This window comes from Arachis hypogaea, chromosome 13 (assembly GCF_003086295.3).
Source record: "Arachis hypogaea cultivar Tifrunner chromosome 13, arahy.Tifrunner.gnm2.J5K5, whole genome shotgun sequence".
NCBI lineage: Eukaryota > Viridiplantae > Streptophyta > Magnoliopsida > Fabales > Fabaceae > Arachis > Arachis hypogaea.
Window position 1 is genome coordinate 72,342,231 of NC_092048.1, and position 16,754 is coordinate 72,358,984.

The 16,754-nt window shown below is 40.1% G+C and overlaps 2 non-coding genes across 2 annotated transcripts; one reads left to right on the top strand and one right to left on the bottom strand.

The window, feature by feature from the left end:
- Nucleotides 1-365: 365 nt before the first annotated feature.
- Nucleotides 366-474, bottom strand: LOC112738516 (small nucleolar RNA R71). The gene has a single exon (XR_003169473.1). It is a non-coding gene; the product is annotated as a small nucleolar RNA R71 (small nucleolar RNA).
- A 15,562-nt stretch (nt 475-16,036) lies between these two features.
- LOC112738638 (small nucleolar RNA R71) lies at nt 16,037-16,144 on the top strand. The gene has a single exon (XR_003169586.1). It is a non-coding gene; the product is annotated as a small nucleolar RNA R71 (small nucleolar RNA).
- Nucleotides 16,145-16,754: the final 610 nt, after the last annotated feature.

The following is a 16,754-nucleotide window of genomic DNA, read 5'->3' on the forward strand; positions in this document are numbered from 1 at the left end:
AGAGTGCTTGGCTCTTATTCTGCCCCTACTGCGGATCTTTATGGAAAAAGCATTGTGGTGCCTCCTATAGCTGCAAATAACTTTGAGTTGAAGCCACAATTGGTCACGCTGGTGCAACAAAACTGCCAATATCATGGACTTCTTCATGAAGATCCAAATCAGTTTATATTTGATTTTCTGCAGATGTGTGATACTGTGAAGACAAATGGAGTGAACCCAGAGGTGTACAAACTCATGCTCTTCTCGTTTGCTCTGAGGGATAAAGCAAAGTTGTGGTTAGAATCCCAACCAAAGGAGAGTCAGAATACTTGGAAAAAGTTGTTACAGAATTTTTCACTAAATTTTTTCCACCAAAGAAGCTGACTAAGCTCAGGTTGGAGGTTCATACTTTCAGACAGAAGGAGGGTGAAACTCTTTATGAAGCTTGGGAGAGATACAAGCTACTGACTAGGCAATGCCCTCCGGACATGTTCTCCAAATGGACCCAACTAGATATCTTTTATGAAGGTTTAGGTGAGATGTCCAAGATCAGCCTAGACACTTCTACAGGCGGTTCACTGCACAAGAAGAAGACACCAGAGGAGACTATTGAGCTGATTGAATTGGTTGCAAGCAACCAATATTTATACTTATCTAACAGGAGTTATGTGAACTCTGAGACCCCTCAGAAGAGAGGCGTGTTAATGAAATTGATCAGAGGACCACTAATAGCCTTCCTGGTAACACAATTCCAAATTCAAGAGAGGAATGCAAGGCTATCACCGTAATAAGTGAACAAGTGGCAAGTACGGAAGCACAAGCTATGCAGGAAACCAGAGCCTCCATTAGAAACTTAGAGGTGCTAGTGGGCCAACTGAGTAAGAAAATACTTGAGATGTCTGCAAGTACATTTCAAGGTGATATAGTGGTGAACCCAAGAGAAGATTACAAGGTTATTCAATTGAGAAGTGGTAAAGTAGCTGGCTCTGAGACCAAGGCCAATGAAGAGCTAGTTGAAAAGGAAGCTCCAGAGGAGAAGAAGGAAGAAGTAGAGCACGCACCTCCAAAGCGTGCGGACAACCCATTCCCATACTCTCTTGACACTTATCCTACATTGCCAAAGGCTCCCGAGTACAAACCAAAAATGTCATATCCTCAGAGACTTCAAAAGGAGACCAAGGACAAGCAGTTTTCAAAGTTCTTAGAAATCTTCAGAAAGTTGCAAATCAATATTTCTTTTGCTGAGGTTTTGGAACAAATGCCTCTCTATGCCAAGTTCATGAAGGAGCTGTTGTCAAGGAAGAAGCCTTTAAAGGGAAATGAGACAGTGGTCCTGACTAAAGAATGCAGTTCCATCATTCAGAATAACTTACCAAAGAAGATGCCAAATCCAGGGAGCTTTCAAATTCCATGCACCATTGGGATTACAACCTTTGAGAAAGCGTTATGTGATCTGGGAGCAAGCATCAATTTAATGCCCTTGTCTGTGATGAAGAAGTTGCAGATCCAAGAGGCACAACCCACAAAGATAGCATTACAGATGGCAGACAAATCTATGAAGCCTGCATACGGATTAGTAGAAAATATCTTGGTCAAAGTGGGTAAGTTCTTCCTCCCAGCAGATTTTGTAATTCTTGATACAGGGGAGGATGAGAATGCCTCTATAATTCTAGGAAGACCATTCCTAGCCACTGGAAGAGCTCTGATTGGTATAGAAGTAGGTGAATTAGTGCTTAGAGTGCATAATGAGCAACTGGTCTTTCATGTCTTCAAAGATATACATTCAACGGGTGAAGGAGAGAGGTGCATGCAGGCTGAGCTTATTGATCCAAACCTTCAAGAACCCCCTGATGATGCACAGCAGAGTCTGCAACTCAAACCACTTTTGGTGACAATAAGTAAAATTCCTCCTGACATCAAATCTAAGTTTGGTGTTGGAAATGCATCATCCACCAAGGAGGAGGTTCCCAAAAAGAAGAAAATACCCAGGGGATGGAGAAACAAAAAGATCCCCACTGAAGGTTTTTCCCCAGGAATGAAGGTGGTGTTGACTAAGACTCCAGCATGGATTTATACAGTAAACAGAATCCTCTCACTGGAGCATATTGAGCTAATTTATGAAGACACAGGAAAGAAGTTCAAAGTAAGGGGTGAAGAGCTGAGCCCCTATGATCCCCCTCCTTAGAGGAGCTAACCGTCAAGCTAGTGACGTTAAAGAAGCGCTTGTCGGGAGGCAACCCGATAATTTCGTATCCTTAGTTATTTTACGTAGTAGTAGTTTTCTTACTTATTTGATTTTTATTAAGTTCTTACTAATTTTCTGATCATATAGCTATTTTAGAACAGGAGCCGGAAAAAAAAAAGTACCCGACGCGCAAGCGTCGCTGACGCGTACGTGTCATCTAGGGGTGCGAGAAAAATAAAAAGTTACAGAGAGTTGCGCGTGGGCACGGCTGGCTTCGCATGAATCGCACAAAACCCAGGGCACGCGGACGCATGCCTGACGCTTCCGCGTCATTAAAAAAATCTCGTGACCCACGCGTACGCGTGCCGTACGCGTACGCGTCGCCTGCGCCGCACATGTCCACCAGTTCGCCGCCAGTTTTTTTTATTTTTTTATTCTCTCTCCCAAATCCTAATTCTCTCTTGTTCTTTTATCCTTTTATTCTTATTTCAGTATAATATTTGTTTCTTTTTATTTTCAGTTCTTCTTTGCTTGAAGACAAGCAAACCTTTAAGTTTGGTGTTGACGCTTTGCTTATAGGGTTTTCTGTCTATTCTTATGGCACCAAAGGGAGGTGAATCATCTTCACAAAGGAGCATAACCTAAAGAATAAAACGACCACTCAGATAACTAAGGTGGTTGAGTTCCTTTCTTTTTTTTCTTTTCCGCTTTTATTATGTTATGTTCTAGTTTTCTGCTACTTTGTTTTGTTTATTGCATGATCCTTTATTAGTAGATTCATAGGTTCTAGTTTAATTTTCTGTTAAGTGCTTTAATTCTGAAAGATGTCTCATGTATTGCCCACTGAGCTTGGAATCAAAAAGAAAGAAGAACAGATGTAGTGCATGAGAATTTGAGTTTAATTTTTAGAGTGGTCTCATTTACTTAGATGTGGTGGTACTTTCTGTTTTCTGAATGAATGATTAAACAATGCATAATTTTGATAGTGAAGTTTATGAATGTTAAAATTGTTGGCTCTTGAAAGAATGATGAAAAAAGAGAAATGTTATTGATAATCTGAAAAATCATAAAATTGATTCTTGAAGCAAGAAAAAGCAGTGAAAACCACGAAGCTTGCGAGAAAAAAAATTTATAGAAGAAAAAAAAAAGAGAAAAGCAAGCAGAAAAAGTCAATAACCCTTCAAACTTAAAAGCAAAGGGTAAAAAGGATCCAAGGCTTTGAGCATTAATGGATAGGAGGGCCCAAAGGAATAAAATCCTGGCCTAAGCGGCTAAATCAAGCTGTCCCTAACCATGTGCTTGTGGCGTGAAGGTGTCAAGTAAAAAGCTTGAGACTGAGCGGTTAAAGTCGTGATCCAAAGCAAAAAGAGTGTGCTTAAGAACTCTGGGCACCTCTAACTGGGAACTCTAGCAAAGCTGAGTCACAATCTAAAAAGGTTCACCCAGTTATGTGTCTGTGACATTTATGTATCCGGTGGTAATACTGGAAAACAAAATGCTTAGGGTCACAGCCAAGACTCATAAAGTAGTTGTGTTCAAGAATCAACATACTGAACTAAGAGAATCAATAACACTATCTGAATTCTGAGTTCCTATGGATGCCAATCATTCTGAACTTCAAAGGATAAAGTGAGATGCCAAAACTATTCAGGATTGCACTTGTAAACCCCACTATAAGAAGAGACATGAGCTTAATCGAACTCTCATTCTCATGCAAATTCACATCCTAAGCTTATATTAGTTTTGGTTGCTTGAGGACAAGCAACAATTCAAGTTTGGTGTTCTGATGCGTGAGCATCTTTCCTATTTTTTCCTAGTAAATTTGCATGTAATTTGTTGAGTTTAATTAAGAATTAATTATATTTTAGCCACTATAGATGCTATTTTGATCTTTGTGCAATACTGTTTATTTTAGGTAGCATTCGGCTGGATTTGATGGAGTTTCTGCAGCACAAGAATCAAAGGAGATGGCAGTGAGGAGCAACGTATACGCGTGATTTGAAGATTTGCAAAGCGACGCGTCCGCGTGACCAACACGTCTGCTGTTTACATTGAGTTTTTATGTTTATTTTATATTTATGTACATGCAGCTTGATTTTTTTTAATTCATATGAACTGATTAAATTGCTGTTTATTTTCCGGGACAATCCAATTTTAGCCGAAATGCTGTCCAATTTTTTAAATTTGTTTTCCTTCATGTCTTGGTTTGGCATTTCTGAAATCTGTTTTACTCTGCTTTACCCAAACCATTACATGAATGCTATGGCAGACCTTCTCACCCTTTTTGATTTCCTGGTTCATAAACTGCTTGTTCAATTATGAGTACTTCTATTCTTACCTATGAATCCTTGTTATATGGTTTTTTCTCTATGCCACTTACTTTAACCCGCACTTTACTAACTCACTGTTTTTAATTTACTAATTTCTTTTTCAAATCCTAACCATACTAACCCTTTTGGTCTCTTTTCTGATTATTTTCACTTTCCTCTAACTTTCTAACCATGGCATATTGCTTATTTTCTTTCCATTTAACATTCATTCAATCACAATTCAATTACTCATTTTCCTTATTCTATTTCTCCCTTACTACTTTGAGTTTCCTTTGTTTAATTGCCTATTTGCTTTCCTATTTTTTTATCCATTCCTGATTTTCTTTTTTCAGGATGTCTGCCTCACAAAGGAAAGGCAAAGGCAAGGCTACTGGCAAGCGCAAGAGAGGAGATTCCTCCCAGTCCATCATTGCTCTAATGCACGATTCATCATGGCGGGAGAAGAACTTCACACCGCAGGAGAAAGCTAACCAGCTGCTTCCTACAAATGATCCTATAAAGTTTGCAAACCGGTACTGTGAACTGAAGTACCCGGCTTTTGCAAACTCCAGAAACCTATACCTAGAACGTACCTTGAAGATTCCAGAGGCCCTCCAGCAAAACACTACTGAGCAAATCAAGCAAAGGGGCTGGTTCTTTCTGGAGAGACCACTGACAGAGGTCAATGCATCTTGGGTCCGGGAATTCTATTGCAACTACTGCCTTACTACCCTTGATGCAGTGAACCTGAGGGGAAAGCAAATTCTGGTCACAAAGGAGGCCATAGAGACCATTCTCCAGCTCCCAGCCAAGTCCGATCAGCCAGATGGTTTTGCACAGGCTGAGGAGGACATGGGCCAGATGCAGTTTGACTGGGATGCCGTAAAGGCACAGATAGCTCTCGACCCTACTGTTCCTTGGGAGATGGGTCAGAATACCACTATGCCTAGAGGGATCAAGAGAGTGTACTTGAACGATGAGGCTCGGCTATGGCATCAGATCTTGAGTAATTTTGTGATGCCGAGTACTCACGAGACGGAGATCCCGGCTACCATGATCACCCTCCTTTGGTGTGTGCTGGAGGGTAAGGACATATACTTACCTCATTTTATCCGGCATTATATGGCCAGGGCCCACGTACGAGGCACCCTCCCCTTTCCTTACCTGGTTACACGGCTAGGCCGTCAGGCTGATGTGCCTTGGGAGGATGCCGATGAGAGACCCCCAGCAGCGGACTGCAGGAAGATCATCCCGCACAGCAGGAACTTCCTTGCTTTGGGCAACAGACCACCACCTGTCACTGCTACTGATGAGACAGCCCCTCCGTCTGCTGGACCCTCTTCATCCACAGCTGCCCCAGCTGCCCCTGCTGCCACCACTGCACCTCCACCCGCCTCTGAGCCAGTCTATCGCCTCGTGCATCGTCTATTCCGCCAGCTTGATCAGATGGAGTGCCGTAACAGGCGCCGGTATGAGAGATTAGAGCACCGCAGCAGGCGACGCTATTCCCATCTGAAGCTGAGGATCAGACAGGGCGCCGACATCCCCTCCGAGCCCGACACCCTTTCAGAGCCATCAGAGGATGAGCACGAGGAGGAGCCTTATTCCCAGGCGGAGACTCATCAGCAGGCAGCCACAGAGCAGGCTGCCCCGCATCAGGAGGTTATGCCCCAGATAGAGGCTGCAGATCCGGAGATCCCGCTCCAGTCCGTCCCACCTCCACAGCAGCCAGACCCTCAGCCCACCACCGCCACGGAGACCCCAGCTACCATCCCTACCATTGATGACACTCCTTCACACCAGGCTTGATTGAGCATCGATGACGATGCTTCATTTTAAGTGTGGGGAGGTCGCCATCTCTGGCGTTCATTTTGGTGAACCACTACATACTTTTTCTTTTATTTTGGATATTTTTCTGTATTTTTCTCTTTTTCTTTTATTGTTATTTTCTGAGTACTTATACATTGCTACTTGTGTATTTTACTCTATTTTCTGCATTTTGCATTTTTTGTTCATATTTTAGTTATTTAGTTTAGTTTAGTTATTTAGCTTAGTTTGCAATTCTGATTTATTAGTGGATTAATTAGTATAGTTTACCCTTTTTAGCATAAGATAGCATAGTTTAAGTAGAAAAATATAAAAAGGAAGTAAACTAGAAACTTTAACAGAATCAAAACAACCCACACCTTGTATATATAGCATTACATGTTAGTTGACAATATTTCATCAAGGAGGAACATTAAAACTTTAAAAGCTACCCTAAATAATTTTTTTTGAGAGAATAATGGGAATTTTTAACTAAACCTGCATACAATATATATGAATGATATATGATGCTTGAGTTAGAGAACACACAGCCTGTGAGTCTTGAGCTTAAATTGTATGGTTGCATTCAAACCATAATTTCATTTCTGTGTGTCACATTTCTTTTTATTCTAATGTTCTTTACTTTGCTTTAATTTATATGTCCAATTATAGAATATAGAATAGATACATACCAAGAGAATGATTGAGGCCATCATTTGATTTTAGCTCACTCACCCCAAATTAGCCTACCTTTTACATCACCCTTGTTAACTCCCTTGAGCCTTTTAAAACCCCTTTATTCTATTTAGCCAAATTACTAGCCTTGAGCAGAAAAACAAAGGAAAATCCCAAGTGAATCCTTATTTAGCTTAAGATAGAAAATTATAAATAGAGTTAAATGTGGGAAACCTTTTGGAAACATGGTAATAGAAACAAAAGGGTAGAAAAAGTAAAAAGGAATAAAATCAAATTTGGGAAGCATGCTCATAAGAAAATCTAAGTGATTTAATTATCATGTGCTTAAAAAAAAAAGTTATTTTTCAGCATCTAAATAAAAGGGTATACAAAAAGGAAATTCCCCAATGAAAACAATGCACATGGAATAGAAAAAAAATAAAATAAAATAAAATAAAATAAAAAGTGAAACATAAGCATGTAACAATAAGTGGGAAATTATGGGAAATTAGGTAAAGAAATTTTATTTTACTAGATGTGTATGTTAAGTGAGATCTTAGTCTAATTAGGGATTCGCTTATTAGCTCACTTAACCCTATACATAAATCCTTACCTTTACCTTGGCCCCATTACAACCTTAATTAAGACCTCATGACTTTTTGGTATGACTATATTCTATAATTGTTGATTGGTTAGATGAAAAACAAAGTTATAGAAAGTAAGAATAAAAAGAAAAAAATAGAGTGAATAAACCCAATAAAGACTGAGTGACTAGAGAGTAAACACAAAATCCAGTGAGGGTTCAATAACTCATCAACATATATCTGTGCTTAAAATTTACTAATTATTTTGCAAGTTTGTACAATGTTTTCTTTCCCATCTCATTTGCTAAAGTGCTTTATTATTTAAGGGTTGGCTATATATATACACACAACTCCTTGAGAATGTGAATTAACTTAGCTACATGTAAACTTTATATATGAGTGGATGAATTAGAATTGCATGACTCATTAGGTAGATACATTTAGCATAGGTTGCATTTCATAACATTCCATCACTTTAACCTTAATTATTTACCTTGGATTTAGCATAAGGACATGCTAGTGTTTAAGTGTGGGGAGGTTGATAAACCCATATTTCATGAGTTCTTTTGTGCTTAATTAGAGTGATTTATTCAACTCTTCACCTACTTATTCACATTAATTGCATAGTTTTACTTTCCCTTCCTTATTATGTCATATAATGAAAAACATGTTTTCTAAGCTTAAAAAATTAATTATTTTAATTATCTTTATTTCCATTCGATGCCGTGATTAGTGTGTTGAGTAGTTTCAGATTTTCTAAGGCAGAATGACTTAAAGGATGAAAAAGGGAACATACTAAAATGGAAGGAGAAAGCAAAACGGAGCTTTAAAGAAACTGGTATCCACGCGATTGCATGGATGACGCGATCGCGTGCCAAGCACGAATCAGCAGCGACGTGGCCGCATGACTGACGCGGTCGCATGACTGACACGACCGCGTGGCAAGGAAAAGCTCCAAATGACGCGACCGCGTGACCCACGCGGACGCGTGATAGAGGCCACGCACCAGAAATTACAGAATACGCCCCCAGCGAATTCTGAAGCCCTTTTTGGCCCAGATCCAAGTACAGACAGCATAGACCAGAGGTTATAAAGTGTGAGAATGCTTCCATTTAAAGGAGAGCTCGCATATTTTCACCTTTCAATGATTTAGATTTAGTTGAGAGGGAGATCTTCTCTCTCTCTCTTTTAGGATTTAGGATTTCTTCCTGTTTTGGGAGTAACTCTGGATCCAGGTTTAATGTTCTTTTAGTTTTACTTTTATTTATTTATTCCAACATTTGAATTGATTATTATAATTTACGAATTATTCCATGTTACAGATTTCTAATTGAATTAATGATAATTTGAGGTATTTTCAGTTTATGATTATTCTCTTTGATTTAAGTTGCCATTGCTTCCCATCTAAGGACACTTTTATTATTTCAGCAATTTACTTTTTCCCCTTTTGGTTTTGGTTTAGAATTCAGTAACTCAACAATTATTAAACTCAACATAATTGATAATCGTTACCTTGCTAATTGAGTTGAACTTAATTAATCCTAACCTTTTCTTAGGAAATAATTAGGATTCAAAGGTCAATTTAATTAGTCCCTTAACTTTCCTTTGCTCTGGTAAAGGTTGACCCAGTGGAATTAAGATACAACTTTCATTATTGTTGAGAAGGATAACTAAGTTGGACTTCTAATTTCCCTTATCTTGCCAAAAGTTTATACAGTTATTATTTATTTTTACTTGCCATTTAATTCACTCGTCATTTAAATTACTTGCTTCTCACCTTCTAAACCCCGATTACAACCTTTATAGCCAATAATAAGAACATACTTCCTCACAGTTCCTTGAGAAGACGACCCGACGTTTGAATACTCGGTTAACAATTTTTAAGGGGTTTGTTACTTGTGACACCCAACACGTTTGTACGAAGGGATTTTTGCCGGTTTAGAAACTATATCTACAACGCAACCATTTCTATGAATTTCTTTACTGGCAGAAAACCCGACGTCAGTCGTCCAAGTAATAAACCTTATGTGAGTAAGGGTCGATCCCACGGAGATTGTTGGTATGAAGCAAGCTATGGTCACCTTGTAAATCTCAGTCAGGCGGATATAAAATAGTTATGGAGTTTTCGAACATAAATAATAAAATAAGGATAGAGATACTTATGTAAATCATTGGTGAGAATTTCAGATAAGCGCATAGAGATGCATTCGTTCCTCTGAACCTCTGCTTTCCTGCTGTCTTCATCCAATCAATCTTACTCCTTTCTATGGCTGGCTTTATGTAAGGACATCACCGTTGTCAATGGCTACTTTTTATCCTCTTTGGAAAATGGTCTGATGCGCTGTCACTGCATGGCTAATCGTCTAGAGGCATCACCCTTGTCAATGGCTGCATCCCATCCTCTTGTGAAAATGGTCCAAATGCTCTGTCATAACACGGCTAATCATCTGAGGTTCTCGATCATACTGGAATAGGATTCACCCTCCTTTTGCGTCTGTCACTACGCCCAGCACTCGCGAGTTTGAAGTTCGTCACAGTCATTCAATCACAGAGTCCTACTCGGAATACCACAGACAAGGTTTAGACTTTCCAGACTCTCATGAATGCCACCATCAATCTAGCTTATACCACGAAGATTCTGATTAAGAGATCCAAGAGATACTCATTCAATCTAAGGTAGAACGGAAGTGGTTGTCAGGCACATGTTCATAAGGAATGATGATGATTGTCACGTTCATCACATTCATGTTAAAGTGCGAATGAATATCTTAGAAGCGGAATAAGTTGAGTTGAATAGAAAAACAGTAGTACTTTGCATTAATTCATGAGGAACAGCAGAGCTCCACATCTTAATCTATGGAGTGCAGAAACTCTACCGTTTGAAAATACATAAGTGAAAGGTTCAGGCATGGCCGAATGGCCAGCCCCCAAGTCTAAGAACGAAACATCCCAGGATGTCTAATACAATAGTAAACAGTCCTATTTATACTAAACTAGTTACTAGGGTTTACAGAAGTAAGTAATTGATGCATAAATCCACCTTCGGGGCCCACTTGGTGTGTGCTTGGGCTGAGCTTGAATGTTACACGTGAAGAGGCTCTTTCTGGAGTTGAACGCCAGGTTATAATGTATTTCTGGCGTTCAACTCTGGTTTGTGACGTGTTTCTGGCGTTTAACTCCAAACAGCAGCGTTGAACTGGCGTTCAACGCCCTTTTACGTCGTCTAAACTGGGCCAAAGTATGGACTATTATACATTGCGGGAAAGCCCAGGATGTCTACTTTCCAACGCAATTGGAAGCGTGCCATTTTGAGTTCTGTAGCTCCAGAAAATCTAATTTGAGTGAAGGGAGGTCAGAATCCAACAGCATCAGCAGTCCTTCTTCAACCTCTGAATCTGATTTTTGCTCAAGTCCCTCAATTTCAGCCAGAAAATACCTGAAATCACAGAAAAACACACAAACTCATAGTAAAGTCCAGAAACATAAAAATTAATGAAAACATCCCTAAAAGTAACCAGATTCTACTAAAAACATACTAAAAACAGTGCCAAAAAGCGTATAAATTATCCGCTCATCACAACACCAAACTTAAATTGTTGCTTGTCCCCAAGCAACTGAAAATCAAATAGGATAAAAAGAAGAGAATATACTATAAATTCCAAACTATCAATGAAACATAGCTCCAATTAAATGAGCAGGACTTGTAGCTTTTTGCCTCTTGAATAGTTTTGGCATCTCACTTTATCCATTGAAGTTCAGAATGATTGGCATCTATAGGAACTCAGAGTTCAGATAGTGTTATTGATTCTCCTAGTTCAGTATGATGATTCTTGAACACAGCTATTTTATGAGTCTTGGCCGTGGCCCTAAGCACTTTGTTTTCCAGTATTACCACCGGATACATAAATGCCACAGACACATAATTGGGTGAACCTTTTCAAATTGTGACTCAGCTTTGCTAAAGTCCCCAATTAGAGGTGTCCAGGGTTCTTAAGCACACTCTTCTTTTGTTTTGGACCTTGACTTTAACCGCTCAGTCTCAAGTTTCACTTGACACCTTCACGCCACAAGCACATGGTTAGGGACAGCTTGGTTTAGCCACTTAGGCCAGGATTTTATTCCTTTAGGCCCTCCTATCCACTGATGCTCAAAGCCTTGGGATCCTTTTTATTTATCCTTACCTTTTGGTTTTAAGAGTTATTGGCTTTTTGCTCTTGCCTCTTGGTTTTAAGAGCTTTTGGCTTTTTCTGCTTGTTTTTTCTTTTTTATTTTTTTCGCCTATATTTTTTTTCTTTTTTTTTTCTGCAAGCTTTGTTCTTTGCTTCTTTTTCTTACTTCAAGAATCATTTTTATGATTTTTCAGATTATCAAATAACATGTCTCCTTATCATCATTCTTTCAATAGCCAACATATTTAACATTCTAAAACAACAACTTCAAAAGACATATGCACTGTTCAACCATTCATTCAGAAAACAAAAAGTATTGTCACCACATCAATATAATTAAACTAAGTTCAAGGATAAATTCCAAACTCATGTACTTCTTGTTCTTTTGAATTAAAACAGTTTTCACTTAAGAGAGGTGATGGATTCATAGGACATTCATAACTTTAAGACAAAGTTACTAAATACTAATGATCATGTAATGAAGACACAAACATGGATAAGCACTCAACATTAAGAAAACGAAAAACAGAGAATGTAAGAACAAGGAATGAGTCCACCTTAGTGATGGTGGCATTTCCTTCTTGAGGAACCAATGATGTCCTTGAGCTCTTCTATGTCTCTTCCTTGTCTTTGTTGCTCCTCCCTCATTGCTCTTTGATCTTCTCTTATTTCATGAAGGATGATGGAATGCTCTTGATGTTCCACCCTTAGTTGTCCCATGTTGGAACTTAATTCTCCTAGGGAGGTGTTGATTTGCTCCCAATAGTTTTGTGGAGGAAAATGCATTTGAGGCATCTCCGGGATCTCATGGTGATGAGCTTCATGAGTCTCTTGAGATCCATGAATGGGATCTCTTGCTTGCTCCATCCTTTTCTTAATGATGGGCTTCTCTTCCTCAATGGGAATGTCTCCTTCTATGAAAGCTCCAACTGAGTAACATAGATGGCAAATAAGATGAGGAAAAGCTAGCCTTGCCCCAGGAGAGGGCTTTTCGGCTATTTTGTAGAGTTCAAGGGAGATGCCTTCATGAACTTCTACTTTCTCTCCAATCATGATGCTGTGAATCATGATGGCCCGATCCACAGTAACTTCAGATCGGTTGCTAGTGGGGATGATGGAGCGTTGGATGAACTCCAACCATCCTCTAGCCACAGGCTTGAGGTCCAATCTTCTTAATTGAACCGGCTTGCCTTTGGAGTCAATCTTCCATTGAGCTCCTTCCACTGAGGACTTGGTCCAACCTTTGATTAAAGTTGACCCTTCTAGTGTAGGGGCGTGCATCTCCTTGCATCATAGGCAAGTTAAACGCCAACCTCACATTTTCCGGACTAAAATCTAAGTATTTCCCCCGAACCATTGTAATATAATTCTTTGGGTTTGGGTTCTTACTTTGATCATGGTTCCTAGTGATCCATGCATTAGCATAGAACTCTTGAACCATTAGGATGCCGACTTGTTGGATGGGGTTTGTTAGAACTTCCCAACCTCTTCTTTGGATTTCATGTCGGATCTCCGGATACTCATTCTTCTTGAGCTTGAAAGGGACCTCGGGGATCACCTTCTTCTTGACCACAACATCATAGAAGTGCTCTTGATGAGCTTTGGAGATGAATCTTTCCATCTCCCATGACTCGGAGGTGGAAGCTTTTGTCTTCCCTTTCCCTTTTTTAGAGGATTCTCTGGTCTTAGGTGCCATCAATGGTAATGGAAAAACAAAAAGCTTATGCTTTTACCACACCAAACTTAGAATATTGCTCGCCCTAGAGCAAGAGAAGAGAGAATAGATGAAGAAGAAGAAGAAAATATGGAGGAGAGGGGGGAGGGATGTATTCGGCCAAGAAGGAGAAGAGAGGGTTGTGTTGTGTGAAAATGAAGAAGAATGGAGGGCTTTATATAGGGAAGGGAGGGGGGGTAAGGTTCGGCCATAAGGGTGGGTTTTGGGTGGGAAATTGATTTTGAATTTTGAAGGTAGGTGGGGTTTATGAGGTAGGTTTATGGGGAAGAGTGGATGGATGTGAGTGGTGAAGTGGTGATAGGGAAGAGAGATTGAGGTGATTGGTGAAGAGTTTTGGGGAAGAGTGTTTATGGGATTGTGTGAAAGAGGGGTAGAAGAAGTGAGTGGAGGTAGGTGGGGATCCTGTGAGGTCCACAGATCCTGAGGTGTTCAAGGATTTACAACCTTGCACTAAATTAGGCATGCAAAATGCCCTTGCACACAACTCTGGGCGTTCAGCACCAGATTGGTGCTTGTTCTGGGCGTTGAACGCCCATTTGTTGCCCATTTCTGGCATTGAACGCCAGAACCATGCTTGTTCTGGGCGTTCAGCGCCAGCTCTTCTCCAGGGTGCAATTCTGGCGTTCAAACGCCCAGATGCTGCCCATTTTGGGCGTTCAGCGCCAGAACCATGCTCTGTTCTGGCGTTGAACGCCAGCCAGATGCTTCTTACTGGCGTTTAAACGCCAGTAAGGTCTTCCTCCAGGGTGTGATTTTTCTTCTGCTATTTTTGATTCCGTTTTCAATTTTTATATTTATTTTGTGACTCCACATGATCATGAACCTAATAAAACATGAAAGAACAAGAAAAATAATATTAGATAAATAAAAATTGGGTTGCCTCCCAACAAGCGCTTCTTTAATGTCAATAGCTTGACAGTGGTCTCTCATGGAGCCTCACAGATGTTCAGAGCATTGTTGAGACTTCCCAACACCAAACTTAGAGTTTGGTTGTGGCCTCCTAACACCAAACTTAGAGTTTGACTGTGGGGGCTCTGGTTGACTCTGTAGAGGGAGAAGCTTACTGTGCCTCTTTTCCATGTTTACAGAAGGATAACCTTGAGTTGTAAACACAAGGGAGTCTCCATTCAATTGAAGGACTAATTCACCTCTGTCAACATCAATCACAGCTCTTGCTGTGGCTAGGAAGGGTCTTCCAAAGATGATGAATTCATCCTCATCCTTCCCAGTATCTAGGACTATGAAATCAGCAGGGATGTAAAGGCCTTCGACCTTTACTAATACGTCCTCTACTTGTCCATAAGCCTGTTTTCTTGAATTGTCTGCCATCTCTAATGAGATTTTAGCAGCTTGCACCCCATAGATTCCCAGTTTCTCTATTACAGAGAGGGGCATGAGGTTTATCCCTGACCCAAGGTCACATAGAGCCTTCTCAAAGGTCATGGTGCCTATGGTACAAGGTATTAAGAACTTTCCAGGATCCTGTTTCTTCTGAGGCAATGTCAGTTGATCTAGATCACTTAGTTCATTGGTGAACAAGGGAGGTTCATCTTCCCAAGTCTCAATACCAAATAATTTGGCATTCAGCTTAATGATTGCACCAAGGTACTTGGTAACTTGCTCCTTAGTAACATCCTCATTCTCTTCAGAAGAGGAATACTCATCAGAGCTCATGAATGACATAAGGAGGTCTAATGGAATCTCTATGGTCTCTAGATGACCCTCAAATTCCTTTGGTTCCTCAAAGGGAAACTCCTTATTGATCACTGGACGTCCCAGGAGGTCTTCCTCACTGGGATTTACGTCCTCCTCTTCCTCTCCAGGTTCGGCCGTGTTGACTATGTCAATGGCCTTGTACTCTCCTTTTGGATTTTCTTCTGTATTGCTTGGGAGAGTACTAGGAGGATTTCAGTGATCCTTTTACTCAGCTGGCCCACTTGTGCTTCCAAATTTCTAATGGAGGACCTTGTTTCATTCATGAAACTTACAGTGGCCTTAGATAGATCAGAGACTAAGTTTGCTAAATTAGATGTATTTTGTTCAGAGTTCTCTGTTTGTTGCTGAGTGGATGATGGAAAAGGTTTACTATTGTTAAACCTATTTCTTCCACCATTATTAAAGCCTTGTTGAGGCCTTTGTTGATCCTTCCATGAGAGATTTGGGTGATTTCTCCATGAGGGGTTATAGGTGTTTCCATAAGGTTCACCCATGTAATTCACCTCTGCTATTGCAGGGTTTTCAGGATCATAAGCTTCTTCTTCAGAAGTTGCCTCTTGAGTACTGTTGGATGCAGCTTGCATTCCATTCAGACTCTGAGAAATCATATTGACTTGCTGAGTCAATATTTTATTCTGAGCCAATATGGCATTCAGAGTATTAATTTTAAGAACTCCCTTCTTCTGAGGCGTCCCATTACTCACAGGATTCCTCTCAGAAGTGTACATGAACTGGTTATTAGCAACTATGTCAATGAGTTCTTGAGCTTCTGCAGGCGTTTTCTTTAGGTGTATGGATCCACCTGCAGAAGTATCCAATGACATTTTAGCCAATTCAGATAGACCATCATAGAATATATCCAGGATGGTCCATTCTGAAAGCATGTCAGAAGGATACTTTTTGGTCAGTCCTTTGTATCTCTCCCAAGCTTCATAGAGGGATTCACCTTCTTTCTGTCTGAAGGTCTGAACATCCACTCTAAGCTTACTCAGCTTTTGAGGAGGAAAGAACTTGGCTAAGAAAGCCTTGACCAGCTTATCCCAAGAGTTCAAGCTATCTTTACGCTGAGAGTCCAACCATACTCTAGCTCTGTCTCTTACAGCAAAAGGGAAAAGCATGAGCCTGTAGACTTCAGGATCTACTCCATTAGTCTTAACAGTATCACAGATCTGCAAGAATTCAGTTAAGAACTGAAAAGGATCTTCAGATGGAAGTCCATGAAACTTGCAGTTCTGCTGCATCAGAGAAACTAATTGAGGTTTCAGCTCAAAATTGTTTGCTCTAATGGCAGGAATAGAGATGCTTCTTCCATGTAAATTGGAATTAGGTGCAGTAAAGTCATCGAGCATCCTCCTTGCATTATTATTATTTTCGGCTGCCATCTCCTCTTCTTGTTCGAAAATTTCTGAAAGGTGCTTGCTAGATTGTTGTAATTTAGCTTCTCTTAGTTTCCTCTTCAGAGTCCTTTCAGGTTCTGGATCTGCTTCAACAAGAATGTTCTTGTCTTTGCTCCTGCTCATATGAAAAAGAGGGATAGAAAATAATAATAATAGGGGTCCTTTTTACCACAGTATAGAGGTCCCTGTGTGAGTAGAA